General features: G+C 46.8%; 15 non-coding genes across 15 annotated transcripts; all 15 read left to right on the forward strand.

Annotated features, from left to right (window-relative positions):
• Positions 1-946: 946 nt before the first annotated feature.
• Positions 947-1,028, forward strand: trnas-gcu (transfer RNA serine (anticodon GCU)). Its single transcript has one exon. It is a non-coding gene; the product is annotated as a tRNA-Ser (tRNA).
• Positions 1,029-2,509: 1,481 nt separating this feature from the next.
• Positions 2,510-2,591, forward strand: trnas-gcu (transfer RNA serine (anticodon GCU)). The gene has a single exon. It is a non-coding gene; the product is annotated as a tRNA-Ser (tRNA).
• Positions 2,592-2,886: 295 nt separating this feature from the next.
• trnas-gcu (transfer RNA serine (anticodon GCU)) lies at positions 2,887-2,968 on the forward strand. Its single transcript has one exon. It is a non-coding gene; the product is annotated as a tRNA-Ser (tRNA).
• Positions 2,969-3,856: 888 nt separating this feature from the next.
• Positions 3,857-3,938, forward strand: trnas-gcu (transfer RNA serine (anticodon GCU)). The gene has a single exon. It is a non-coding gene; the product is annotated as a tRNA-Ser (tRNA).
• A 134-nt stretch (positions 3,939-4,072) lies between these two features.
• trnas-gcu (transfer RNA serine (anticodon GCU)) lies at positions 4,073-4,154 on the forward strand. Its single transcript has one exon. It is a non-coding gene; the product is annotated as a tRNA-Ser (tRNA).
• A 1,426-nt stretch (positions 4,155-5,580) lies between these two features.
• On the forward strand, positions 5,581-5,662 carry trnas-gcu (transfer RNA serine (anticodon GCU)). Its single transcript has one exon. It is a non-coding gene; the product is annotated as a tRNA-Ser (tRNA).
• A 137-nt stretch (positions 5,663-5,799) lies between these two features.
• On the forward strand, positions 5,800-5,881 carry trnas-gcu (transfer RNA serine (anticodon GCU)). Its single transcript has one exon. It is a non-coding gene; the product is annotated as a tRNA-Ser (tRNA).
• Positions 5,882-6,392: 511 nt separating this feature from the next.
• Positions 6,393-6,474, forward strand: trnas-gcu (transfer RNA serine (anticodon GCU)). Its single transcript has one exon. It is a non-coding gene; the product is annotated as a tRNA-Ser (tRNA).
• Positions 6,475-6,769: 295 nt separating this feature from the next.
• trnas-gcu (transfer RNA serine (anticodon GCU)) lies at positions 6,770-6,851 on the forward strand. The gene has a single exon. It is a non-coding gene; the product is annotated as a tRNA-Ser (tRNA).
• Positions 6,852-7,523: 672 nt separating this feature from the next.
• Positions 7,524-7,605, forward strand: trnas-gcu (transfer RNA serine (anticodon GCU)). The gene has a single exon. It is a non-coding gene; the product is annotated as a tRNA-Ser (tRNA).
• Positions 7,606-8,116: 511 nt separating this feature from the next.
• trnas-gcu (transfer RNA serine (anticodon GCU)) lies at positions 8,117-8,198 on the forward strand. The gene has a single exon. It is a non-coding gene; the product is annotated as a tRNA-Ser (tRNA).
• Positions 8,199-9,302: 1,104 nt separating this feature from the next.
• On the forward strand, positions 9,303-9,384 carry trnas-gcu (transfer RNA serine (anticodon GCU)). Its single transcript has one exon. It is a non-coding gene; the product is annotated as a tRNA-Ser (tRNA).
• A 295-nt stretch (positions 9,385-9,679) lies between these two features.
• trnas-gcu (transfer RNA serine (anticodon GCU)) lies at positions 9,680-9,761 on the forward strand. Its single transcript has one exon. It is a non-coding gene; the product is annotated as a tRNA-Ser (tRNA).
• Positions 9,762-10,649: 888 nt separating this feature from the next.
• Positions 10,650-10,731, forward strand: trnas-gcu (transfer RNA serine (anticodon GCU)). The gene has a single exon. It is a non-coding gene; the product is annotated as a tRNA-Ser (tRNA).
• A 511-nt stretch (positions 10,732-11,242) lies between these two features.
• Positions 11,243-11,324, forward strand: trnas-gcu (transfer RNA serine (anticodon GCU)). The gene has a single exon. It is a non-coding gene; the product is annotated as a tRNA-Ser (tRNA).
• The last annotated feature ends 8,605 nt before the right edge of the window (positions 11,325-19,929 follow it).

A 19,929-nucleotide genomic window follows, 5' to 3' on the forward strand; every position in this document is an offset into this window, starting at 1 on the left:
AATGCTTTTCCTTTGGAAAACTTTCCACTCATTGTGACTCAGTGATGAGGTGGCCGAGTGGTTATGGCGATGGACTGCTGACACATTGTGCTTGGGATATTTGATGCCCTATCTCACAACTGCCACAAATAATCAGCAATGTGAAACCTCGATAACTTTCCGTCAGAAAACATTCCACTGAATGTGCCCAGTGACGAGGTGGCCGAGTGGTTAAGGCGATGGACTGCTAATCCATTGTGCTCTGCACGCGTGGGTTCCAATCCCATCCTCGTCGATTGCATTTGCAAAGGGTGTCATCTCTTTCCAAAGATACAGTATCGTTAAGGGGCATATTTTGACCTCGTAACTGCTAAAGATAATCAGTAATGTCAAAGCTCAATGCTTTTCCTTTGGAAAACTTTCCACTCATTGTGACTCAGTGACGAGGTGGCCGAGTGGTTATGGCGATGGACTGCTGACACATTGTGCTTGGGATATTTGATGCCCTATCTCACAACTGCCACAAATAATCAGCAATGTGAAACCTCGATAACTTTCCGTCAGAAAACATTCCACTGAATGTGCCCAGTGACGAGGTGGCCGAGTGGTTAAGGCGATGGACTGCTAATCCTTTGTGCTCTGCACGCGTGGGTTCGAATCCCATCCTCGTCGATTGCATTTGCAAAGGGTGTCATCTCTTTCCAAAGATACAGTATCGTTAAGGGGCGTATTTTGACCTCGTAACTGCTAAAGATAATCAGTAATGTCAAAGCTCAATGCTTTTCATTTGGAAAACTTTCCACTCATTGTGACTCAGTGACGAGGTGGCCGAGTGGTTATGGCGATGGACTGCTGACACATTGTGCTTGGGATATTTGATGCCCTATCTCACAACTGCCACAAATAATCAGCAATGTGAAACCTCGATAACTTTCCGTCAGAAAACATTCCACATAATGTGCCCAGTGACGAGGTGGCCGAGTGGTTAAGGCGATGGACTGCTAATCCATTGTGCTCTGCACGCGTGGGTTCGAATCCCATCCTCGTCGATTCTATTCTTTCCGAAGATGCACTATCATTAAGGGCCATGTTTTCACCTATCTCATAACTGCTACTATATAATAACTGACATCAAACCTCAGCGGTTTTCTATTGGAAAACTTTCCACTCGCCGTGAGTCACTGAGGAGGTGGCCGAGTGGTTAAGGCGATGGACTGCTAATCCATTGTGCTCTGCACGCGTGGGTTCGAATCCCATCCTCGTCGATTGCATTTGCAAAGGGTGTCATCTCTTTCCAAAGATACAGTATCGTTAAGGGGCATATTTTGACCTCGTAACTGCTAAAGATAATCAGTAATGTCAAAGCTCAATGCTTTTCCTTTGGAAAACTTTCCACTCATTGTGACTCAGTGACGAGGTGGCCGAGTGGTTATGGCGATGGACTGCTGACACATTGTGCTTGGGATATTTGATGCCCTATCTCACAACTGCCACAAATAATCAGCAATGTGAAACCTCGATAACTTTCCGTCAGAAAACATTCCACATAATGTGCCCAGTGACGAGGTGGCCGAGTGGTTAAGGCGATGGACTGCTAATCCATTGTGCTCTGCACGCGTGGGTTCGAATCCCTTCCTCGTCGATTCTATTCTTTCCGAAGATGCACTATCATTAAGGGCCATGTTTTCACCTATCTCATAACTGCTACTATATAATAACTGACATCAAACCTCAGCGGTTTTCTATTGGAAAACTTTCCACTCGCCGTGAGTCACTGACGAGGTGGCCGAGTGGTTAAGGCGATGGACTGCTAATCCATTGTGCTCTGCACGTGTGGGTTCGAATCCCATCCTCGTCGATTGCATTTGCAAAGAGTGTCATCTCTTTCCAAAGATACAGTATCGTTAAGGGGCATATTTTGACCTCGTAACTGCTAAAGATAATCAGTAATGTCAAAGCTCAAAGCCTTTCCTTTGGAAAACTTTCCACTCATTGTGACTCAGTGACGAGGTGGCCGAGTGGTTATGGCGATGGACTGCTGACACATTGTGCTTGGGATATTTGATGCCCTATCTCACAACTGCCACAAATAATCAGCAATGTGAAACCTCGATAACTTTCCGTCAGAAAACATTCCACTGAATGTGCCCAGTGACGAGGTGGCCGAGTGGTTAAGGCGATGGACTGCTAATCCATTGTGCTCTGCACGCGTGGGTTCAAATCCCATCCTCGTCGATTGCATTTGCAAAGGGTGTCATCTCTTTCCAAAGATACAGTATCGTTAAGGGGCATATTTTGACCTCGTAACTGCTAAAGATAATCAGTAATGTCAAAGCTCAATGCTTTTCCTTTGGAAAACTTTCCACTCATTGTGACTCAGTGATGAGGTGGCCGAGTGGTTATGGCGATGGACTGCTGACACATTGTGCTTGGGATATTTGATGCCCTATCTCACAACTGCCACAAATAATCAGCAATGTGAAACCTCGATAACTTTCCGTCAGAAAACATTCCACTGAATGTGCCCAGTGACGAGGTGGCCGAGTGGTTAAGGCGATGGACTGCTAATCCATTGTGCTCTGCACGCGTGGGTTCGAATCCCATCCTCGTCGATTGCATTTGCAAAGGGTGTCATCTCTTTCCAAAGATACAGTATCGTTAAGGGGCATATTTTGACCTCGTAACTGCTAAAGATAATCAGTAATGTCAAAGCTCAATGCTTTTCCTTTGGAAAACTTTCCACTCATTGTGACTCAGTGACGATGTGGCCGAGTGGTTATGGCGATGGACTGCTGACACATTGTGCTTGGGATATTTGATGCCCTATCTCACAACTGCCACAAATAATCAGCAATGTGAAACCTCGATAACTTTCCGTCAGAAAACATTCCACTGAATGTGCCCAGTGACGAGGTGGCCGAGTGGTTAAGGCGATGGACTGCTAATCCATTGTGCTCTGCACGCGTGGGTTCGAATCCCATCCTCGTCGATTGCATTTGCAAAGGGTGTCATCTCTTTCCAAAGATACAGTATCGTTAAGGGGCGTATTTTGACCTCGTAACTGCTAAAGATAATCAGTAATGTCAAAGCTCAATGCTTTTCATTTAGAAAACTTTCCACTCATTGTGACTCAGTGACGAGGTGGCCGAGTGGTTATGGCGATGGACTGCTGACACATTGTGCTTGGGATATTTGATGCCCTATCTCACAACTGCCACAAATAATCAGCAATGTGAAACCTCGATAACTTTCCGTCAGAAAACATTCCACTGAATGTGCCCAGTGACGAGGTGGGCGAGTGGTTAAGGCGATGGACTGCTAATCCATTGTGCTCTGCACGCGTGGGTTCGAATCCCATCCTCGTCGATTCTATTCTTTCCGAAGATGCACTATCATTAAGGGCCATGTTTTCACCTATCTCATAACTGCTACTATATAATAACAGACATCAAACCTCAGCGGTTTTCTATTGGAAAACTTTCCACTCGCCGTGAGTCACTGACGAGGTGGCCGAGTGGTTAAGGCGATGGACTGCTAATCCATTGTGCTCTGCACGCGTGGGTTCCAATCCCATCCTCGTCGATTGCATTTGCAAAGGGTGTCATCTCTTTCCAAAGATACAGTATCGTTAAGGGGCGTATTTTGACCTCATAACTGCTAAAGATAATCAGTAATGTCAAAGCTCAATGCTTTTCCTTTGGAAAACTTTCCACTCATTGTGACTCAGTGACGAGGTGGCCGAGTGGTTATGGCGATGGACTGCTGACACATTGTGCTTGGGATATTTGATGCCCTATCTCACAACTGCCACAAATAATCAGCAATGTGAAACCTCGATAACTTTCCGTCAGAAAACATTCCACATAATGTGCCCAGTGACGAGGTGGCCGAGTGGTTAAGGCGATGGACTGCTAATCCATTGTGCTCTGCACGCGTGGGTTCGAATCCCATCCTCGTCGATTCTATTCTTTCCGAAGATGCACTATCATTAAGGGCCATGTTTTCACCTATCTCATAACTGCTACTATATAATGACTGACATCAAACCTCAGCGGTTTTCTATTGGAAAACTTTCCACTCGCCGTGAGTCACTGACGAGGTGGCCGAGTGGTTAAGGCGATGGACTGCTAATCCATTGTGCTCTGCACGCGTGGGTTCGAATCCCATCCTCGTCGATTGCATTTGCAAAGAGTGTCATCTCTTTCCAAAGATACAGTATCGTTAAGGGGCATATTTTGACCTCGTAACTGCTAAAGATAATCATTAATGTCAAAGCTCAAAGCCTTTCCTTTGGAAAACTTTCCACTCATTGTGACTCAGTGACGAGGTGGCCGAGTGGTTATGGCGATGGACTGCTGACACATTGTGCTTGGGATATTTGATGCCCTATCTCACAACTGCCACAAATAATCAGCAATGTGAAACCTCGATAACTTTCCGTCAGAAAACATTCCACTGAATGTGCCCAGTGACGAGGTGGCCGAGTGGTTAAGGCGATGGACTGCTAATCCATTGTGCTCTGCACGCGTGGGTTCAAATCCCATCCTCGTCGATTGCATTTGCAAAGGGTGTCATCTCTTTCCAAAGATACAGTATCGTTAAGGGGCATATTTTGACCTCGTAACTGCTAAAGATAATCAGTAATGTCAAAGCTCAATGCTTTTCCTTTGGAAAACTTTCCACTCATTGTGACTCAGTGATGAGGTGGCCGAGTGGTTATGGCGATGGACTGCTGACACATTGTGCTTGGGATATTTGATGCCCTATCTCACAACTGCCACAAATAATCAGCAATGTGAAACCTCGATAACTTTCCGTCAGAAAACATTCCACTGAATGTGCCCAGTGACGAGGTGGCCGAGTGGTTAAGGCGATGGACTGCTAATCCATTGTGCTCTGCACGCGTGGGTTCCAATCCCATCCTCGTCGATTGCATTTGCAAAGGGTGTCATCTCTTTCCAAAGATACAGTATCGTTAAGGGGCATATTTTGACCTCGTAACTGCTAAAGATAATCAGTAATGTCAAAGCTCAATGCTTTTCCTTTGGAAAACTTTCCACTCATTGTGACTCAGTGACGAGGTGGCCGAGTGGTTATGGCGATGGACTGCTGACACATTGTGCTTGGGATATTTGATGCCCTATCTCACAACTGCCACAAATAATCAGCAATGTGAAACCTCGATAACTTTCCGTCAGAAAACATTCCACTGAATGTGCCCAGTGACGAGGTGGCCGAGTGGTTAAGGCGATGGACTGCTAATCCTTTGTGCTCTGCACGCGTGGGTTCGAATCCCATCCTCGTCGATTGCATTTGCAAAGGGTGTCATCTCTTTCCAAAGATACAGTATCGTTAAGGGGCGTATTTTGACCTCGTAACTGCTAAAGATAATCAGTAATGTCAAAGCTCAATGCTTTTCATTTGGAAAACTTTCCACTCATTGTGACTCAGTGACGAGGTGGCCGAGTGGTTATGGCGATGGACTGCTGACACATTGTGCTTGGGATATTTGATGCCCTATCTCACAACTGCCACAAATAATCAGCAATGTGAAACCTCGATAACTTTCCGTCAGAAAACATTCCACATAATGTGCCCAGTGACGAGGTGGCCGAGTGGTTAAGGCGATGGACTGCTAATCCATTGTGCTCTGCACGCGTGGGTTCGAATCCCATCCTCGTCGATTCTATTCTTTCCGAAGATGCACTATCATTAAGGGCCATGTTTTCACTTATCTCATAACTGCTACTATATAATAACTGACATCAAACCTCAGCGGTTTTCTATTGGAAAACTTTCCACTCGCCGTGAGTACTCAGTGACGAGGTGGCCGAGTGGTTAAGGCGATGGACTGCTAATCCATTGTGCTCTGCACGCGTGGGTTCGAATCCCATCCTCGTCGATTGCATTTGCAAAGGGTGTCATCTCTTTCCAAAGATACAGTATCGTTAAGGGGTGTATTTTGACCTCGTAACTGCTAAAGATAATCAGTAATGTCAAAGCTCAATGCTTTTCATTTGGAAAACTTTCCACTCATTGTGACTCAGTGACGAGGTGGCCGAGTGGTTATGGCGATGGACTGCTGACACATTGTGCTTGGGATATTTGATGCCCTATCTCACAACTGCCACAAATAATCAGCAATGTGAAACCTCGATAACTTTCCGTCAGAAAACATTCCACTGAATGTGCCCAGTGACGAGGTGGGCGAGTGGTTAAGGCGATGGACTGCTAATCCATTGTGCTCTGCACGCGTGGGTTCGAATCCCATCCTCGTCGATTCTATTCTTTCCGAAGATGCACTATCATTAAGGGCCATGTTTTCACCTATCTCATAACTGCTACTATATAATAACAGACATCAAACCTCAGCGGTTTTCTATTGGAAAACTTTCCACTCGCCATGAGTCACTGACGAGGTGGCCGAGTGGTTAAGGCGATGGACTGCTAATCCATTGTGCTCTGCACGCGTGGGTTCGAATCCCATCCTCGTCGATTGCATTTGCAAAGGGTGTCATCTCTTTCCAAAGATACAGTATCCTTAAGGGGCATATTTTGACCTCGTAACTGCTAAAGATAATCAGTAATGTCAAAGCTCAATGCTTTTCCTTTGGAAAACTTTCCACTCATTGTGACTCAGTGACGAGGTGGCCGAGTGGTTATGGCGATGGACTGCTGACACATTGTGCTTGGGATATTTGATGCCCTATCTCACAACTGCCACAAATAATCAGCAATGTGAAACCTCGATAACTTTCCGTCAGAAAACATTCCACTGAATGTGCCCAGTGACGAGGTGGCCGAGTGGTTAAGGCGATGGACTGCTAATCCATTGTGCTCTGCACGCGTGGGTTCGAATCCCATCCTCGTCGATTGCATTTGCAAAGGGTGTCATCTCTTTCCAAAGATACAGTATCGTTAAGGGGCGTATTTTGACCTCGTAACTGCTAAAGATAATCAGTAATGTCAAAGCTCAATGCTTTTCATTTGGAAAACTTTCCACTCATTGTGACTCAGTGACGAGGTGGCCGAGTGGTTATGGCGATGGACTGCTGACACATTGTGCTTGGGATATTTGATGCCCTATCTCACAACTGCCACAAATAATCAGCAATGTGAAACCTCGATAACTTTCCGTCAGAAAACATTCCACTGAATGTGCCCAGTGACGAGGTGGGCGAGTGGTTAAGGCGATGGACTGCTAATCCATTGTGCTCTGCACGCGTGGGTTCGAATCCCATCCTCGTCGATTGCATTTGCAAAGGGTGTCATCTCTTTCCAAAGATACAGTATCGTTAAGGGGTGTATTTTGACCTCGTAACTGCTAAAGATAATCAGTAATGTCAAAGCTCAATGCTTTTCCTTTGGAAAACTTTCCACTCATTGTGACTCAGTGACGAGGTGGCCGAGTGGTTATGGCGATGGACTGCTGACACATTGTGCTTGGGATATTTGATGCCCTATCTCACAACTGCCACAAATAATCAGCAATGTGAAACCTCGATAACTTTCCGTCAGAAAACATTCCACATAATGTGCCCAGTGACGAGGTGGCCGAGTGGTTAAGGCGATGGACTGCTAATCCATTGTGCTCTGCACGCGTGGGTTCGAATCCCATCCTCGTCGATTCTATTCTTTCCGAAGATGCACTATCATTAAGGGCCATGTTTTCACCTATCTCATAACTGCTACTATATAATAACTGACATCAAACCTCAGCGGTTTTCTATTGGAAAACTTTCCACTCGCCGTGAGTCACTGACGAGGTGGCCGAGTGGTTAAGGCGATGGACTGCTAATCCATTGTGCTCTGCACGCGTGGGTTCCAATCCCATCCTCGTCGATTGCATTTGCAAAGGGTGTCATCTCTTTCCAAAGATACAGTATCGTTAAGGGGCATATTTTGACCTCGTAACTGCTAAAGATAATCAGTAATGTCAAAGCTCAATGCTTTTCCTTTGGAAAACTTTCCACTCATTGTGACTCAGTGACGAGGTGGCCGAGTGGTTATGGCGATGGACTGCTGACACATTGTGCTTGGGATATTTGATGCCCTATCTCACAACTGCCACAAATAATCAGCAATGTGAAACCTCGATAACTTTCCGTCAGAAAACATTCCACTGAATGTGCCCAGTGACGAGGTGGCCGAGTGGTTAAGGCGATGGACTGCTAATCCATTGTGCTCTGCACGCGTGGGTTCGAATCCCATCCTCGTCGATTCTATTCTTTCCGAAGATGCACTATCATTAAGGGCCATGTTTTCACCTATCTCATAACTGCTACTATATAATAACAGACATCAAACCTCAGCGGTTTTCTATTGGAAAACTTTCCACTCGCCATGAGTCACTGACGAGGTGGCCGAGTGGTTAAGGCGATGGACTGCTAATCCATTGTGCTCTGCACGCGTGGGTTCCAATCCCATCCTCGTCGATTGCATTTGCAAAGGGTGTCATCTCTTTCCAAAGATACAGTATCGTTAAGGGGCATATTTTGACCTCGTAACTGCTAAAGATAATCAGTAATGTCAAAGCTCAATGCTTTTCCTTTGGAAAACTTTCCACTCATTGTGACTCAGTGACGAGGTGGCCGAGTGGTTATGGCGATGGACTGCTGACACATTGTGCTTGGGATATTTGATGCCCTATCTCACAACTGCCACAAATAATCAGCAATGTGAAACCTCGATAACTTTCCGTCAGAAAACATTCCACTGAATGTGCCCAGTGACGAGGTGGCCGAGTGGTTAAGGCGATGGGCTGCTAATCCATTGTGCTCTGCACGCGTGGGTTCGAATCCCATCCTCGTCGATTGCATTTGCAAAGGGTGTCATCTCTTTCCAAAGATACAGTATCGTTAAGGGGCGTATTTTGACCTCATAACTGCTAAAGATAATCAGTAATGTCAAAGCTCAATGCTTTTCCTTTGGAAAACTTTCCACTCATTGTGACTCAGTGACGAGGTGGCCGAGTGGTTATGGCGATGGACTGCTGACACATTGTGCTTGGGATATTTGATGCCCTATCTCACAACTGCCACAAATAATCAGCAATGTGAAACCTCGATAACTTTCCGTCAGAAAACATTCCACATAATGTGCCCAGTGACGAGGTGGCAGAGTGGTTAAGGCGATGGACTGCTAATCCATTGTGCTCTGCACGCGTGGGTTCGAATCCCATCCTCGTCGATTCTATTCTTTCCGAAGATGCACTATCATTAAGGGCCATGTTTTCACCTATCTCATAACTGCTACTATATAATAACTGACATCAAACCTCAGCGGTTTTCTATTGGAAAACTTTCCACTCGCCGTGAGTCACTGACGAGGTGGCCGAGTGGTTAAGGCGATGGACTGCTAATCCATTGTGCTCTGCACGCGTGGGTTCGAATCCCATCCTCGTCGATTGCATTTGCAAAGGGTGTCATCTCTTTCCAAAGATACAGTATCGTTAAGGGGCATATTTTGACCTCGTAACTGCTAAAGATAATCAGTAATGTCAAAGCTCAATGCTTTTCCTTTGGAAAACTTTCCACTCATTGTGACTCAGTGACGAGGTGGCCGAGTGGTTATGGCGATGGACTGCTGACACATTGTGCTTGGGATATTTGATGCCCTATCTCACAACTGCCACAAATAATCAGCAATGTGAAACCTCGATAACTTTCCGTCAGAAAACATTCCACTGAATGTGCCCAGTGACGAGGTGGCCGAGTGGTTAAGGCGATGGACTGCTAATCCATTGTGCTCTGCACGCGTGGGTTCGAATCCCATCCTCGTCGATTGCATTTGCAAAGGGTGTCATCTCTTTCCAAAGATACAGTATCGTTAAGGGGCGTATTTTGACCTCGTAACTGCTAAAGATAATCAGTAATGTCAAAGCTCAATGCTTTTCATTTGGAAAACTTTCCACTCATTGTGACTCAGTGACGAGGTGGCCGAGTGGTTATGGCGATGGACTGCTGACACATTGTGCTTGGGATATTTGATGCCCTATCTCACAACTGCCACAAATAATCAGCAATGTGAAACCTCGATAACTTTCCGTCAGAAAACATTCCACATAATGTGCCCAGTGACGAGGTGGGCGAGTGGTTAAGGCGATGGACTGCTAATCCATTGTGCTCTGCACGCGTGGGTTCGAATCCCATCCTCGTCGATTCTATTCTTTCCGAAGATGCACTATCATTAAGGGCCATGTTTTCACCTATCTCATAACTGCTACTATATAATAACAGACATCAAACCTCAGCGGTTTTCTATTGGAAAACTTTCCACTCGCCATGAGTCACTGACGAGGTGGCCGAGTGGTTAAGGCGATGGACTGCTAATCCATTGTGCTCTGCACGCGTGGGTTCCAATCCCATCCTCGTCGATTGCATTTGCAAAGGGTGTCATCTCTTTCCAAAGATACAGTATCGTTAAGGGGCATATTTTGACCTCGTAACTGCTAAAGATAATCAGTAATGTCAAAGCTCAATGCTTTTCCTTTGGAAAACTTTCCACTCATTGTGACTCAGTGACGAGGTGGCCGAGTGGTTATGGCGATGGACTGCTGACACATTGTGCTTGGGATATTTGATGCCCTATCTCACAACTGCCACAAATAATCAGCAATGTGAAACCTCGATAACTTTCCGTCAGAAAACATTCCACTGAATGTGCCCAGTGACGAGGTGGCCGAGTGGTTAAGGCGATGGACTGCTAATCCATTGTGCTCTGCACGCGTGGGTTCGAATCCCATCCTCGTCGATTCTATTCTTTCCGAAGATGCACTATCATTAAGGGCCATGTTTTCACCTATCTCATAACTGCTACTATATATTAACTGACATCAAACCTCAGCGGTTTTCTATTGGAAAACTTTCCACTCGCCGTGAGTCACTGACGAGGTGGCCGAGTGGTTAAGGCGATGGACTGCTAATCCATTGTGCTCTGCACGCGTGGGTTCCAATCCCATCCTCGTCGATTGCATTTGCAAAGGGTGTCATCTCTTTCCAAAGATACAGTATCGTTAAGGGGCATATTTTGACCTCGTAACTGCTAAAGATAATCAGTAATGTCAAAGCTCAATGCTTTTCCTTTGGAAAACTTTCCACTCATTGTGACTCAGTGACGAGGTGGCCGAGTGGTTATGGCGATGGACTGCTGACACATTGTGCTTGGGATATTTGATGCCCTATCTCACAACTGCCACAAATAATCAGCAATGTGAAACCTCGATAACTTTCCGTCAGAAAACATTCCACTGAATGTGCCCAGTGACGAGGTGGCCGAGTGGTTAAGGCGATGGACTGCTAATCCATTGTGCTCTGCACGCGTGGGTTCGAATCCCATCCTCGTCGATTCTATTCTTTCCGAAGATGCACTATCATTAAGGGCCATGTTTTCACCTATCTCATAACTGCTACTATATATTAACTGACATCAAACCTCAGCGGTTTTCTATTGGAAAACTTTCCACTCGCCGTGAGTCACTGACGAGGTGGCCGAGTGGTTAAGGCGATGGACTGCTAATCCATTGTGCTCTGCACGCGTGGGTTCCAATCCCATCCTCGTCGATTGCATTTGCAAAGGGTGTCATCTCTTTCCAAAGATACAGTATCGTTAAGGGGCATATTTTGACCTCGTAACTGCTAAAGATAATCAGTAATGTCAAAGCTCAATGCTTTTCCTTTGGAAAACTTTCCACTCATTGTGACTCAGTGACGAGGTGGCCGAGTGGTTATGGCGATGGACTGCTGACACATTGTGCTTGGGATATTTGATGCCCTATCTCACAACTGCCACAAATAATCAGCAATGTGAAACCTCGATAACTTTCCGTCAGAAAACATTCCACATAATGTGCCCAGTGACGAGGTGGCAGAGTGGTTAAGGCGATGGACTGCTAATCCATTGTGCTCTGCACGCGTGGGTTCGAATCCCATCCTCGTCGCTTCTATTCTTTCCGAAGATGCACTATCATTAAGGGCCATGTTTTCACCTATCTCATAACTGCTACTATATAATAACTGACATCAAACCTCAGCGGTTTTCTATTGGAAAACTTTCCACTAGCCGTGAGTCACTGACGAGGTGGCCGTACCCGCCAGTTTCTGGACTGCCTCCGAGGTCCTAACATTTCTCACAGGTCCTAACCAGGTCCGAACACATTCCTAACCAGATGAAAGAGTTTCAAACAAGGTCCGAACACAGGTCCGAACCAGGTCCAAACCATAGACTCTGATTTGAACAGTATAGGTCACGTGATGTGAGAGGGGCGGGATTATCGCTAGGTTATCGCTTTAGAGTGGCGGCCATTTTTTCCACCGCATCGACACAGAACCTATGCACAGAACACGGAGAAAAGGTTTGGAAACTTGATTAATACTCATAAAAGCAACACCGTAAAAAACAAAACAACAAACGGTTTCATTTCCCATCCCGTCAACATGATATTCAACTTGTATTTCAACTGTCTTGTTACGTGGCCGCTATGTTAACGGAGCTTCTGACTGTCGCTGTAAATAGAAACGTTACCGGCGGTACTCGCTCGGTCAAACTAGCACTGTGTGGCTATCGTGGGTATATTGGTGTATGACAGAATCAGAAGACCAATAATAACTTATTTATTTGTTTATTAGCGTATAAACTCTGCCTATTTCTCCGGAAAAGCCTTAACATGTTCAATAATTGTGGCAAGTTTCATCCCCTCCGGTAATGGAGCCTGGTATAGCTGCTAGCTAGTGTTAGCAGCTCAGCTAGCAGAGCAGTGGTATAGTGTTTGAGCAGAACAAATAGATGTGTCCAGATGTATTAAACATGCTTCATTGTGCCAAGTTTAATTATTAACAATAATGATACTTAATTTTGCCTGCTTTTATTTTGTGAAGCACTTTGTGCTACAGTTTCTTTGTAAGAAAAGATTGATTAATAAAACAGTAATGCAAAACATACCTATCTACCTACATAACATACACACTATACATACATACATAATATCCTCCGCTCTGTCTGTCTGTCTGTAGCATACACACATACATAACCTAGCTCGACATTAACCTGTTTTATATTTAATGCAGATGACTAAGACTGGAAAGCCAGATAGCTATTGGAGGGACATCTGCTTCAAATATGCACAGGGCCAATTCCACTTTTCAACTGGCAAACGGCCAGGGGCCAAGAAATGGAAAAAGGCCTTGGAGAGAATTGATGCTTGCCCCCTGCAGAGCCATACTAAGGATCTGTTTGGGAGAAGCCTTCAGTGCTCCTGTGGGTTCCACAAGGTAGGTGAAATTATTTATTGTTTGGTGTTTTTTTTGTTTCACTGTATAGTCACTGTAGCATGTGGATTTATTTAATGAACAATATATATCTGTATAATTCTGGGGAAAACTAGTAGTGTAGTATTCTTAGTTGCATGTAGCATGGCCCTCTTTTTGTATTTGTCAGCCAACAGATCAGTCATCAGGCGTTGGGTCCAGTGAGGCAGGAGGAGTTGAGACGGAGGCAGGGCGAGTCCGACTCAGCACGGAGATAGGGAGAGGAGGCATGGAGACAGGCATGGAGACAGGTAGAGGAGACACGGATGCAGGGGGAGTCCGACACCACACACAGGCAGGGAGAGGAGACACGGATGCAGGGGGAGTCCGACACCACACACAGACATGGAGAGGAGACACGGAGGCAGGGGGAGTCAAAGACAACACAGAGGTAGGGAGAGGAGGCATGGAGACAGGCATGGAGACAGTTAGAGGAGACACCGAGACATGGAGAGGAGACACGGATGCAGGGGGAGTCCGACACCACACACAGGCAGGGAGAGGAGACACGGATGCAGGGGGAGTCCGACACCACACACAGACATGGAGAGGAGACACGGAGGCAGGGGGAGTCAAAGACAACACAGAGGTAGGGAGAGGAGGCATGGAGACAGGCATGGAGACAGTTAGAGGAGACACCGAGACATGGAGAGGAGACACGGATGCAGGGGGAGTCCGACACCACACACAGGCAGGGAGAGGAGACACGGATGCAGGGGGAGTCCGACACCACACACAGACATGGAGAGGAGACACGGAGGCAGGGGGAGTCAAAGACAACACAGAGGTAGGGAGAGGAGGCATGGAGACAGGCATGGAGACAGTTAGAGGAGACACCGAGACATGGAGAGGAGACACAGATGCAGGGGGAGTCCGACACCACACACAGACATGGAGAGGAGACACGGAGGCAGGGGGAGTCCGACACCACACACAGACATGGAGAGGAGACACGGAGGCAGGGGGAGTCCGACACCACACACAGACATGGAGAGGAGACACGGAGGCAGGGGGAGTCCGACACCACACACAGACATGGAGAGGAGACACGGAGGCAGGGGGAGTCCGACACCACACACAGACATGGAGAGGAGACACGGAGGCAGGGGGAGTCAAAGACAACACAGAGGTAGGGGGAGGAGACACAGACACAGGAGCATCAGTGCAGTGCTATAAGTGCAACCAGCTTGTGGGGGGAGACACATTTTCAGAGCACCTGTCTGACCACCATACGGAGGAGATGTGTGACACCTGTGGGGCCAAGGTGCAGGGTACTGTTGGTCTTTTGAACCATATCCAACAGGTTCACTATGCACTACTAACATCAAAGGCAACGCCACTTCTGCTCCTTCCTTCAAGTAGTTCTGTCACGCCACACCACACTACCACCACAAAAGTACTGCCATCAAAGACAACGCCGTCTCTGGCCCCTCCTTCAAGTAGCTCTGCCACGGCACACCACACTGCAACTCCACACACCTCAAAACCAAAACCAACCTCGATTAATTGGAAAGGTTTTCTTCCTGACCAATTTCGTAGAGTAGTCCAGGAAGCAGATCAGGTGTGGATCGCCAAATGCCTATATGAGCCTACAGGCCAGCTGAAACGGAAAGTTCAAGCCTGCTGGTTTCACCCTCCACTGGAGCCCAAACCATCTCCTCCTGAGCCTGGGTGGTACTTCCGGCAGAGAATGTTCATCTGGGCACCAATGAGGATGTGGGGGATTCCTCTAAAGTGCCCACAATGTTCCTCGAAAATGAACAGCTCCGGGATATACAGAAAGGTCAGGGAGGTGATCGATGTGGATAGCCGTTACTACCTAGTGGGAGGGGACTATCCACGTTGCAGTAAATGTTCTCAGCCGGTCTGCCCATGGAGCCAGGAAATACTCTCCCAGGTGGATGTGGCACACAGGAGCCTGTTCCCCGCTGTCCTCACAACACAACTGGCTCTGGACAGGAAATGTATGACTTTCCTGAAGCCAAGGACCAGTGGTAACAGTTCCTCCTACCTCCAGTCTGCAATCGAGGAAGCTCACAGCGAGGAGTGGGCACGGCAGACTATCCGCTATCTCTCAGACTGTGAGCGCCATATGAAGATGGCTACCTTCGTCCCCTCTTCTGCTGTATATCCTCCTCCACCACCCTTCAGGCCCCTTCCACTTGCTCAATGGTTCGAGACGGTCCACTCCAACGACATCCTCAGCCATGTAGATGAGATGAAGGGAGTGATCACGTCTACCTATGGTAGCATTCTTAAAATGGATTCAACAAAGAAGGTTAGGGTTTCAACAGTAAAAAAGTATATAAAATAGAACATGAATAATTACAACAAAACAGGAAATTGGTTTACTTCGTAATGCTTGTGTTTGTTTTACAGATCACTAAGAAGCTGGCTGGTGGTATCGGGGACAGTGCTGCGTGGATGTCGAACATTGGCAATGAGTTTGGCCAGGTGTTGAACTCTGTTCTGACAACGGGTGAAGGTGCAGGGTTGGAAGAGTTGTGCCAAGGCATCGTCACTCGGTACAAGAATGCGGGCCAAGCTGAACCTGAGGTCATCTATGTTGACCGGGATTGCTGCAGCCAGTCAGGTGGATGAAAATTGCGCTCTCTCTCTCTCTCTCTCTCACACACACACACACACACACACACACACACACACACACACACACACACACACACACACACACACACTCACTCACTCACTCACTCACTCACTCACTCACTCACTCACTCACTCACTCACTCACTCACTCACTCACTCACTCACTCACTCACTCACTCACTCACTCACTCACTCACTCACTCTCTCTCTCTCTCTCTCTCTCTCTCTCTCTCTCTCTCTCTCTCTCTCTCTCTCTCTCACACACACACACACACACACACACCGTTAGAACCATTTGTAGAACCATTTGTATTAAATTTATTTACTTAATCATGGTCTATGCTATTATGCATGGTTGTTTTTTACAGGTGTGTCTTCAGTGTCTAAGCTCTTTCACCCATGGAGGTCTGCAGTGCGCTTGGACAGCTTCCATTTCATGAGACGCTTTAACTGCGGCCTCACTACAGAACACCACCCTCTCTATGGCACCTTTTGTGCCAAGCTTTCCTCCTGCGTTTTTGAATGGGACCAGGAGGATGTGCAACGCCTGAAGGAGGCCAAGAGAGCGGAGTGGAAGAGCAGCCACAGCGGACATACTCCCACTGAAGAACAGCTCATGGCCACCATCAGCCCAGGGGAACTGAAAAGACACTGCAGGAGGAGGACGCGTGGAGTTGAGGAGATGCGGAGCATGATTTCAGGGCTGCTGGAATCAGTGTGGGAGCTGACAGACACCACAGGGCTGCGTCTGGTGAGCCATGACCGTATGCGCCATGTGTGGGAAGTGCAGCAGAAGCACCTGGAGTGCCTACAAGACCCTCCAGGTGTTGCACTGTACACGAAGGTGGGGACACTCCAGAAGGGCGGCAAAGAGCTGGACATCCTTAGGTGTGGTAGGGGGTCCTCCTCCTTGGAAAGTTTTCACCGACACCAATGTGCTTTTATTCCAGGTACTTTCGCATCAAGACATACTTTATTGTATGTGTTGTCGGGTATTCATATGTATTCACTTTACAATAATGGTTGACTGAACAGAGTATTTTGTTTCTTAGGTTGGCGGTGCAATGCTGTACATATGCAAATGTACATGCTGGAGGGGGCATCAAGATGGAACATGGGCCGGGCCAAGGAGGCAGTAGATGTAGAGGGGGCCTCAACCCTAAGAAGCTTTGATGTTCGCTTGATGTCCCACCTTAACAACTTAAGCCAGCGCGTCCATGGTTGTGCTCTGGTGCCAGAGTTCACCCTACCGGGGAAACCCACTGGTAAGAGAGATCTCAGAGCAACACTGGTTGCTCAGAATATTACATCCCCTCCTCCTCTTTTTCTTAGCCACCCCCCTACTCAGAGGACATGCATTTCCTTGGTGCGAAGATTGTGCTATTCATGTAGGAGATGGATGTGTGTATGTATGTCCTTTCTTCATCTTTGTGTTTATACTGGTTACAGGCGAGCGCATAGCAGTGGAATATTTATTGGCCCAGACCAACAGAGGTGACCTGCTGGCTCCATCGCAGGTCTCTGAAATCCCCTCGCAGGTGCTTGAGGAGGAGGATGATCCAGATGACACCATCAGCATGCCTGACATTGTCTGCCAGTCAGCTGAGATAGGGGCTGGTGATCCTCCAAGTGCTGTGGACGGTGACACTGAACCCGAACCCCTTGTCACAGAGGTCAATAACTCTTTCTATAACACCTTACTCAAAAACACAATATTTAACTGAAGTAAATGTGGTTACATTTTAATAAGACAATTGAATGTAAAATCAGCACTGCTCACATATTAGAAACAAGAGTGTACATTTATTTGCTTGGTTTTTCTTTTTCTCACTCATCACTTTTCAGACCAGCCAATGTGACTCGAGGGGCGTTGTGGGATGGGAGGCAGTTGATGCCCTTGCAGCCTACCTAGTTGGCTTGAATCGTACCATCACCGCCTTGTCAGCCAAGGAGGAGGCGGACATAGTCCACCTGTACACAGCTCTCCATGCCATGGACAAGAAACCTTCAAGGTACAAAATAGTAATAATTCTGTACACCAAAATTAAACATACATTCCATGGAATGAATGAAGCATATGGATGTCTCTCACCGTGTAGGTACACCGAGAAGGCTAAGAAAAAAGCACACGCGTCAGGGGGACCGTGGAGAGCACCCAGGAAGCCGAGTGGCTCTGCTCCTGGACAGCAGGCGGCAGAGAGGTGCTTGACCACAATTTGCTATGATTTTGGATTCAATACAAATTATTGATTAAGAGACTGCACGTGTCACTGTGAAAAGTATTTATTAAGTGTAAATTATTTTATTGCAACCCCTATTGTCATTGTCACTTGGTTCTTCATGACTTTACATCCTTGTTCACAGTCCAGATCATATCATCCTTCTCTCCCCCAGACTATACATGACTCACGGCCAAGCAGCTCAGGACCCTGAAGTACACAGAGTCAGTGAGTGTGTTTGCCTCAGACTTGCCAAAGAGTTTGAACAGTCACGCAACAGGCCAAAGGACACAAAGGGGAAAACCATGCCCATCCCTCAGTCCATTGTCAGCGTCTACAGCCACATCAAACAGCTGCTGGAGGACAGCAGGGTTGTCCTGGACCAGACGAATCTGGTTTTGGTGCCGGTTAACAACACCACAGTCTCATCATGGTATGTGTTATTTCATTTACCTTTCCCATACAGTCAAGACAGTATATAAAGATTTAACCTCATGAACCTGCATGCTTGTTAGAAAATATGTAATAACCTTAGGGAGAGAGGATAGGCTTACATGTATAAAATAATGATTGTTTGTCTTGTAGGCTGCTTAGGAGGGATAAGAGGAAGGGCAGGGACATGCTGCTGCAAGGCACTGTACTTCCCAAACAGCTGCACCTGGCCAAGGAGCCTCTCCCTGCAATGAACACACTTCCGGCTGCCCCTGTGCAACATACACATGAAGCGATGACATTTGAGGAGCCTGAAAACCACGAGGGGGAAGCTTTCCCCCGCCAGCGCACTCTAGCGGCAAACAGGCCTGTGTTCTCTCCGCCATCTCCGCCTCCCCAGTTGCCTCCACAATTTGGGCCAGCTTCTCCATTCCAGCAAGCTCCTCAGTTGCAGCATGCTCCTCCATTTCCGCATGCTCCTCCATACCCGCACTTTACATTTCCGCATGCTCCTCCATATCCGCACTATACATTTCCGCATGCTCCTCCATTTCCGCATGTTCCTCCATTTCCTCATGCTCCTCATGCTCCTCCATTTCCGCATGCTCCTCATGCTCCTCCATTTCCGCATGCTCCTCCATTTACCTATGCTCCTCCATTGCAGCAACCTCCTCCAGAGTGCCTTCCATCCCAGCCAAGGCAACGTGCCTGGAGGCTGAATAAAGCTGCCCAGGAGGATGAGGAGCTAGTGTCAAGGGGGGAACCGCCACGGAAGAGGCTGACAAAGGAAAAGTACCACTACACCTGTAAGGGGTGTGGCCAGGACAAAAATAAAAGGACTGGACACACCCAGCTGAAGGGGCGGTGGTACTGTCCAGCCTCAGGACTGACCCTGGATGACTGGAGGAAGAGTGTATAGTTGCTGTCACCATTACTTGTCTCTCTCTCTCTCTCTCTCTCTCTCTCTCTGTCATTTGTCTGTCTCTCTGTTGTTCGTCTCTGTCTGTCTCTCTGTTGTTTGTCTGTCTGTTAGAATAAAGTTTAATCATTTTATTTGAGCCAAGAACAGTCTTCACGTTTTTATTTCATTTCCTCTTGAATACCAGGACGGTGAGTGTCATCCATTGAATGTGATTGTTAAAACTAAAGCCAGAATTACTTGCAGAATCATTTTACATTTATTCACAAAACCCAACACTCTGCTCAATTTGGAATTTGTTTTATTCACTTGTGCTACACAGATGTAGTCTCTCAAATAATTGAGTTTACTTAAAAAAAGGAGGGGAAACATGAGTTATTTATGTTTACAGTTATACAATATTAATACTGTTATAGCTTTAAATGTAGCATGATACATTTTGAGTTAATTATTTGAATATTGATTTGTT

The sequence above is a fragment of the Alosa pseudoharengus genome, unplaced genomic scaffold, assembly GCF_046254945.1.
Source record: "Alosa pseudoharengus isolate Yale_2024_CS ecotype anadromous, Long Island Sound unplaced genomic scaffold, YU_APseudo_1.1 YU_APseudo_1.1_scf_97, whole genome shotgun sequence".
NCBI lineage: Eukaryota > Metazoa > Chordata > Actinopteri > Clupeiformes > Clupeidae > Alosa > Alosa pseudoharengus.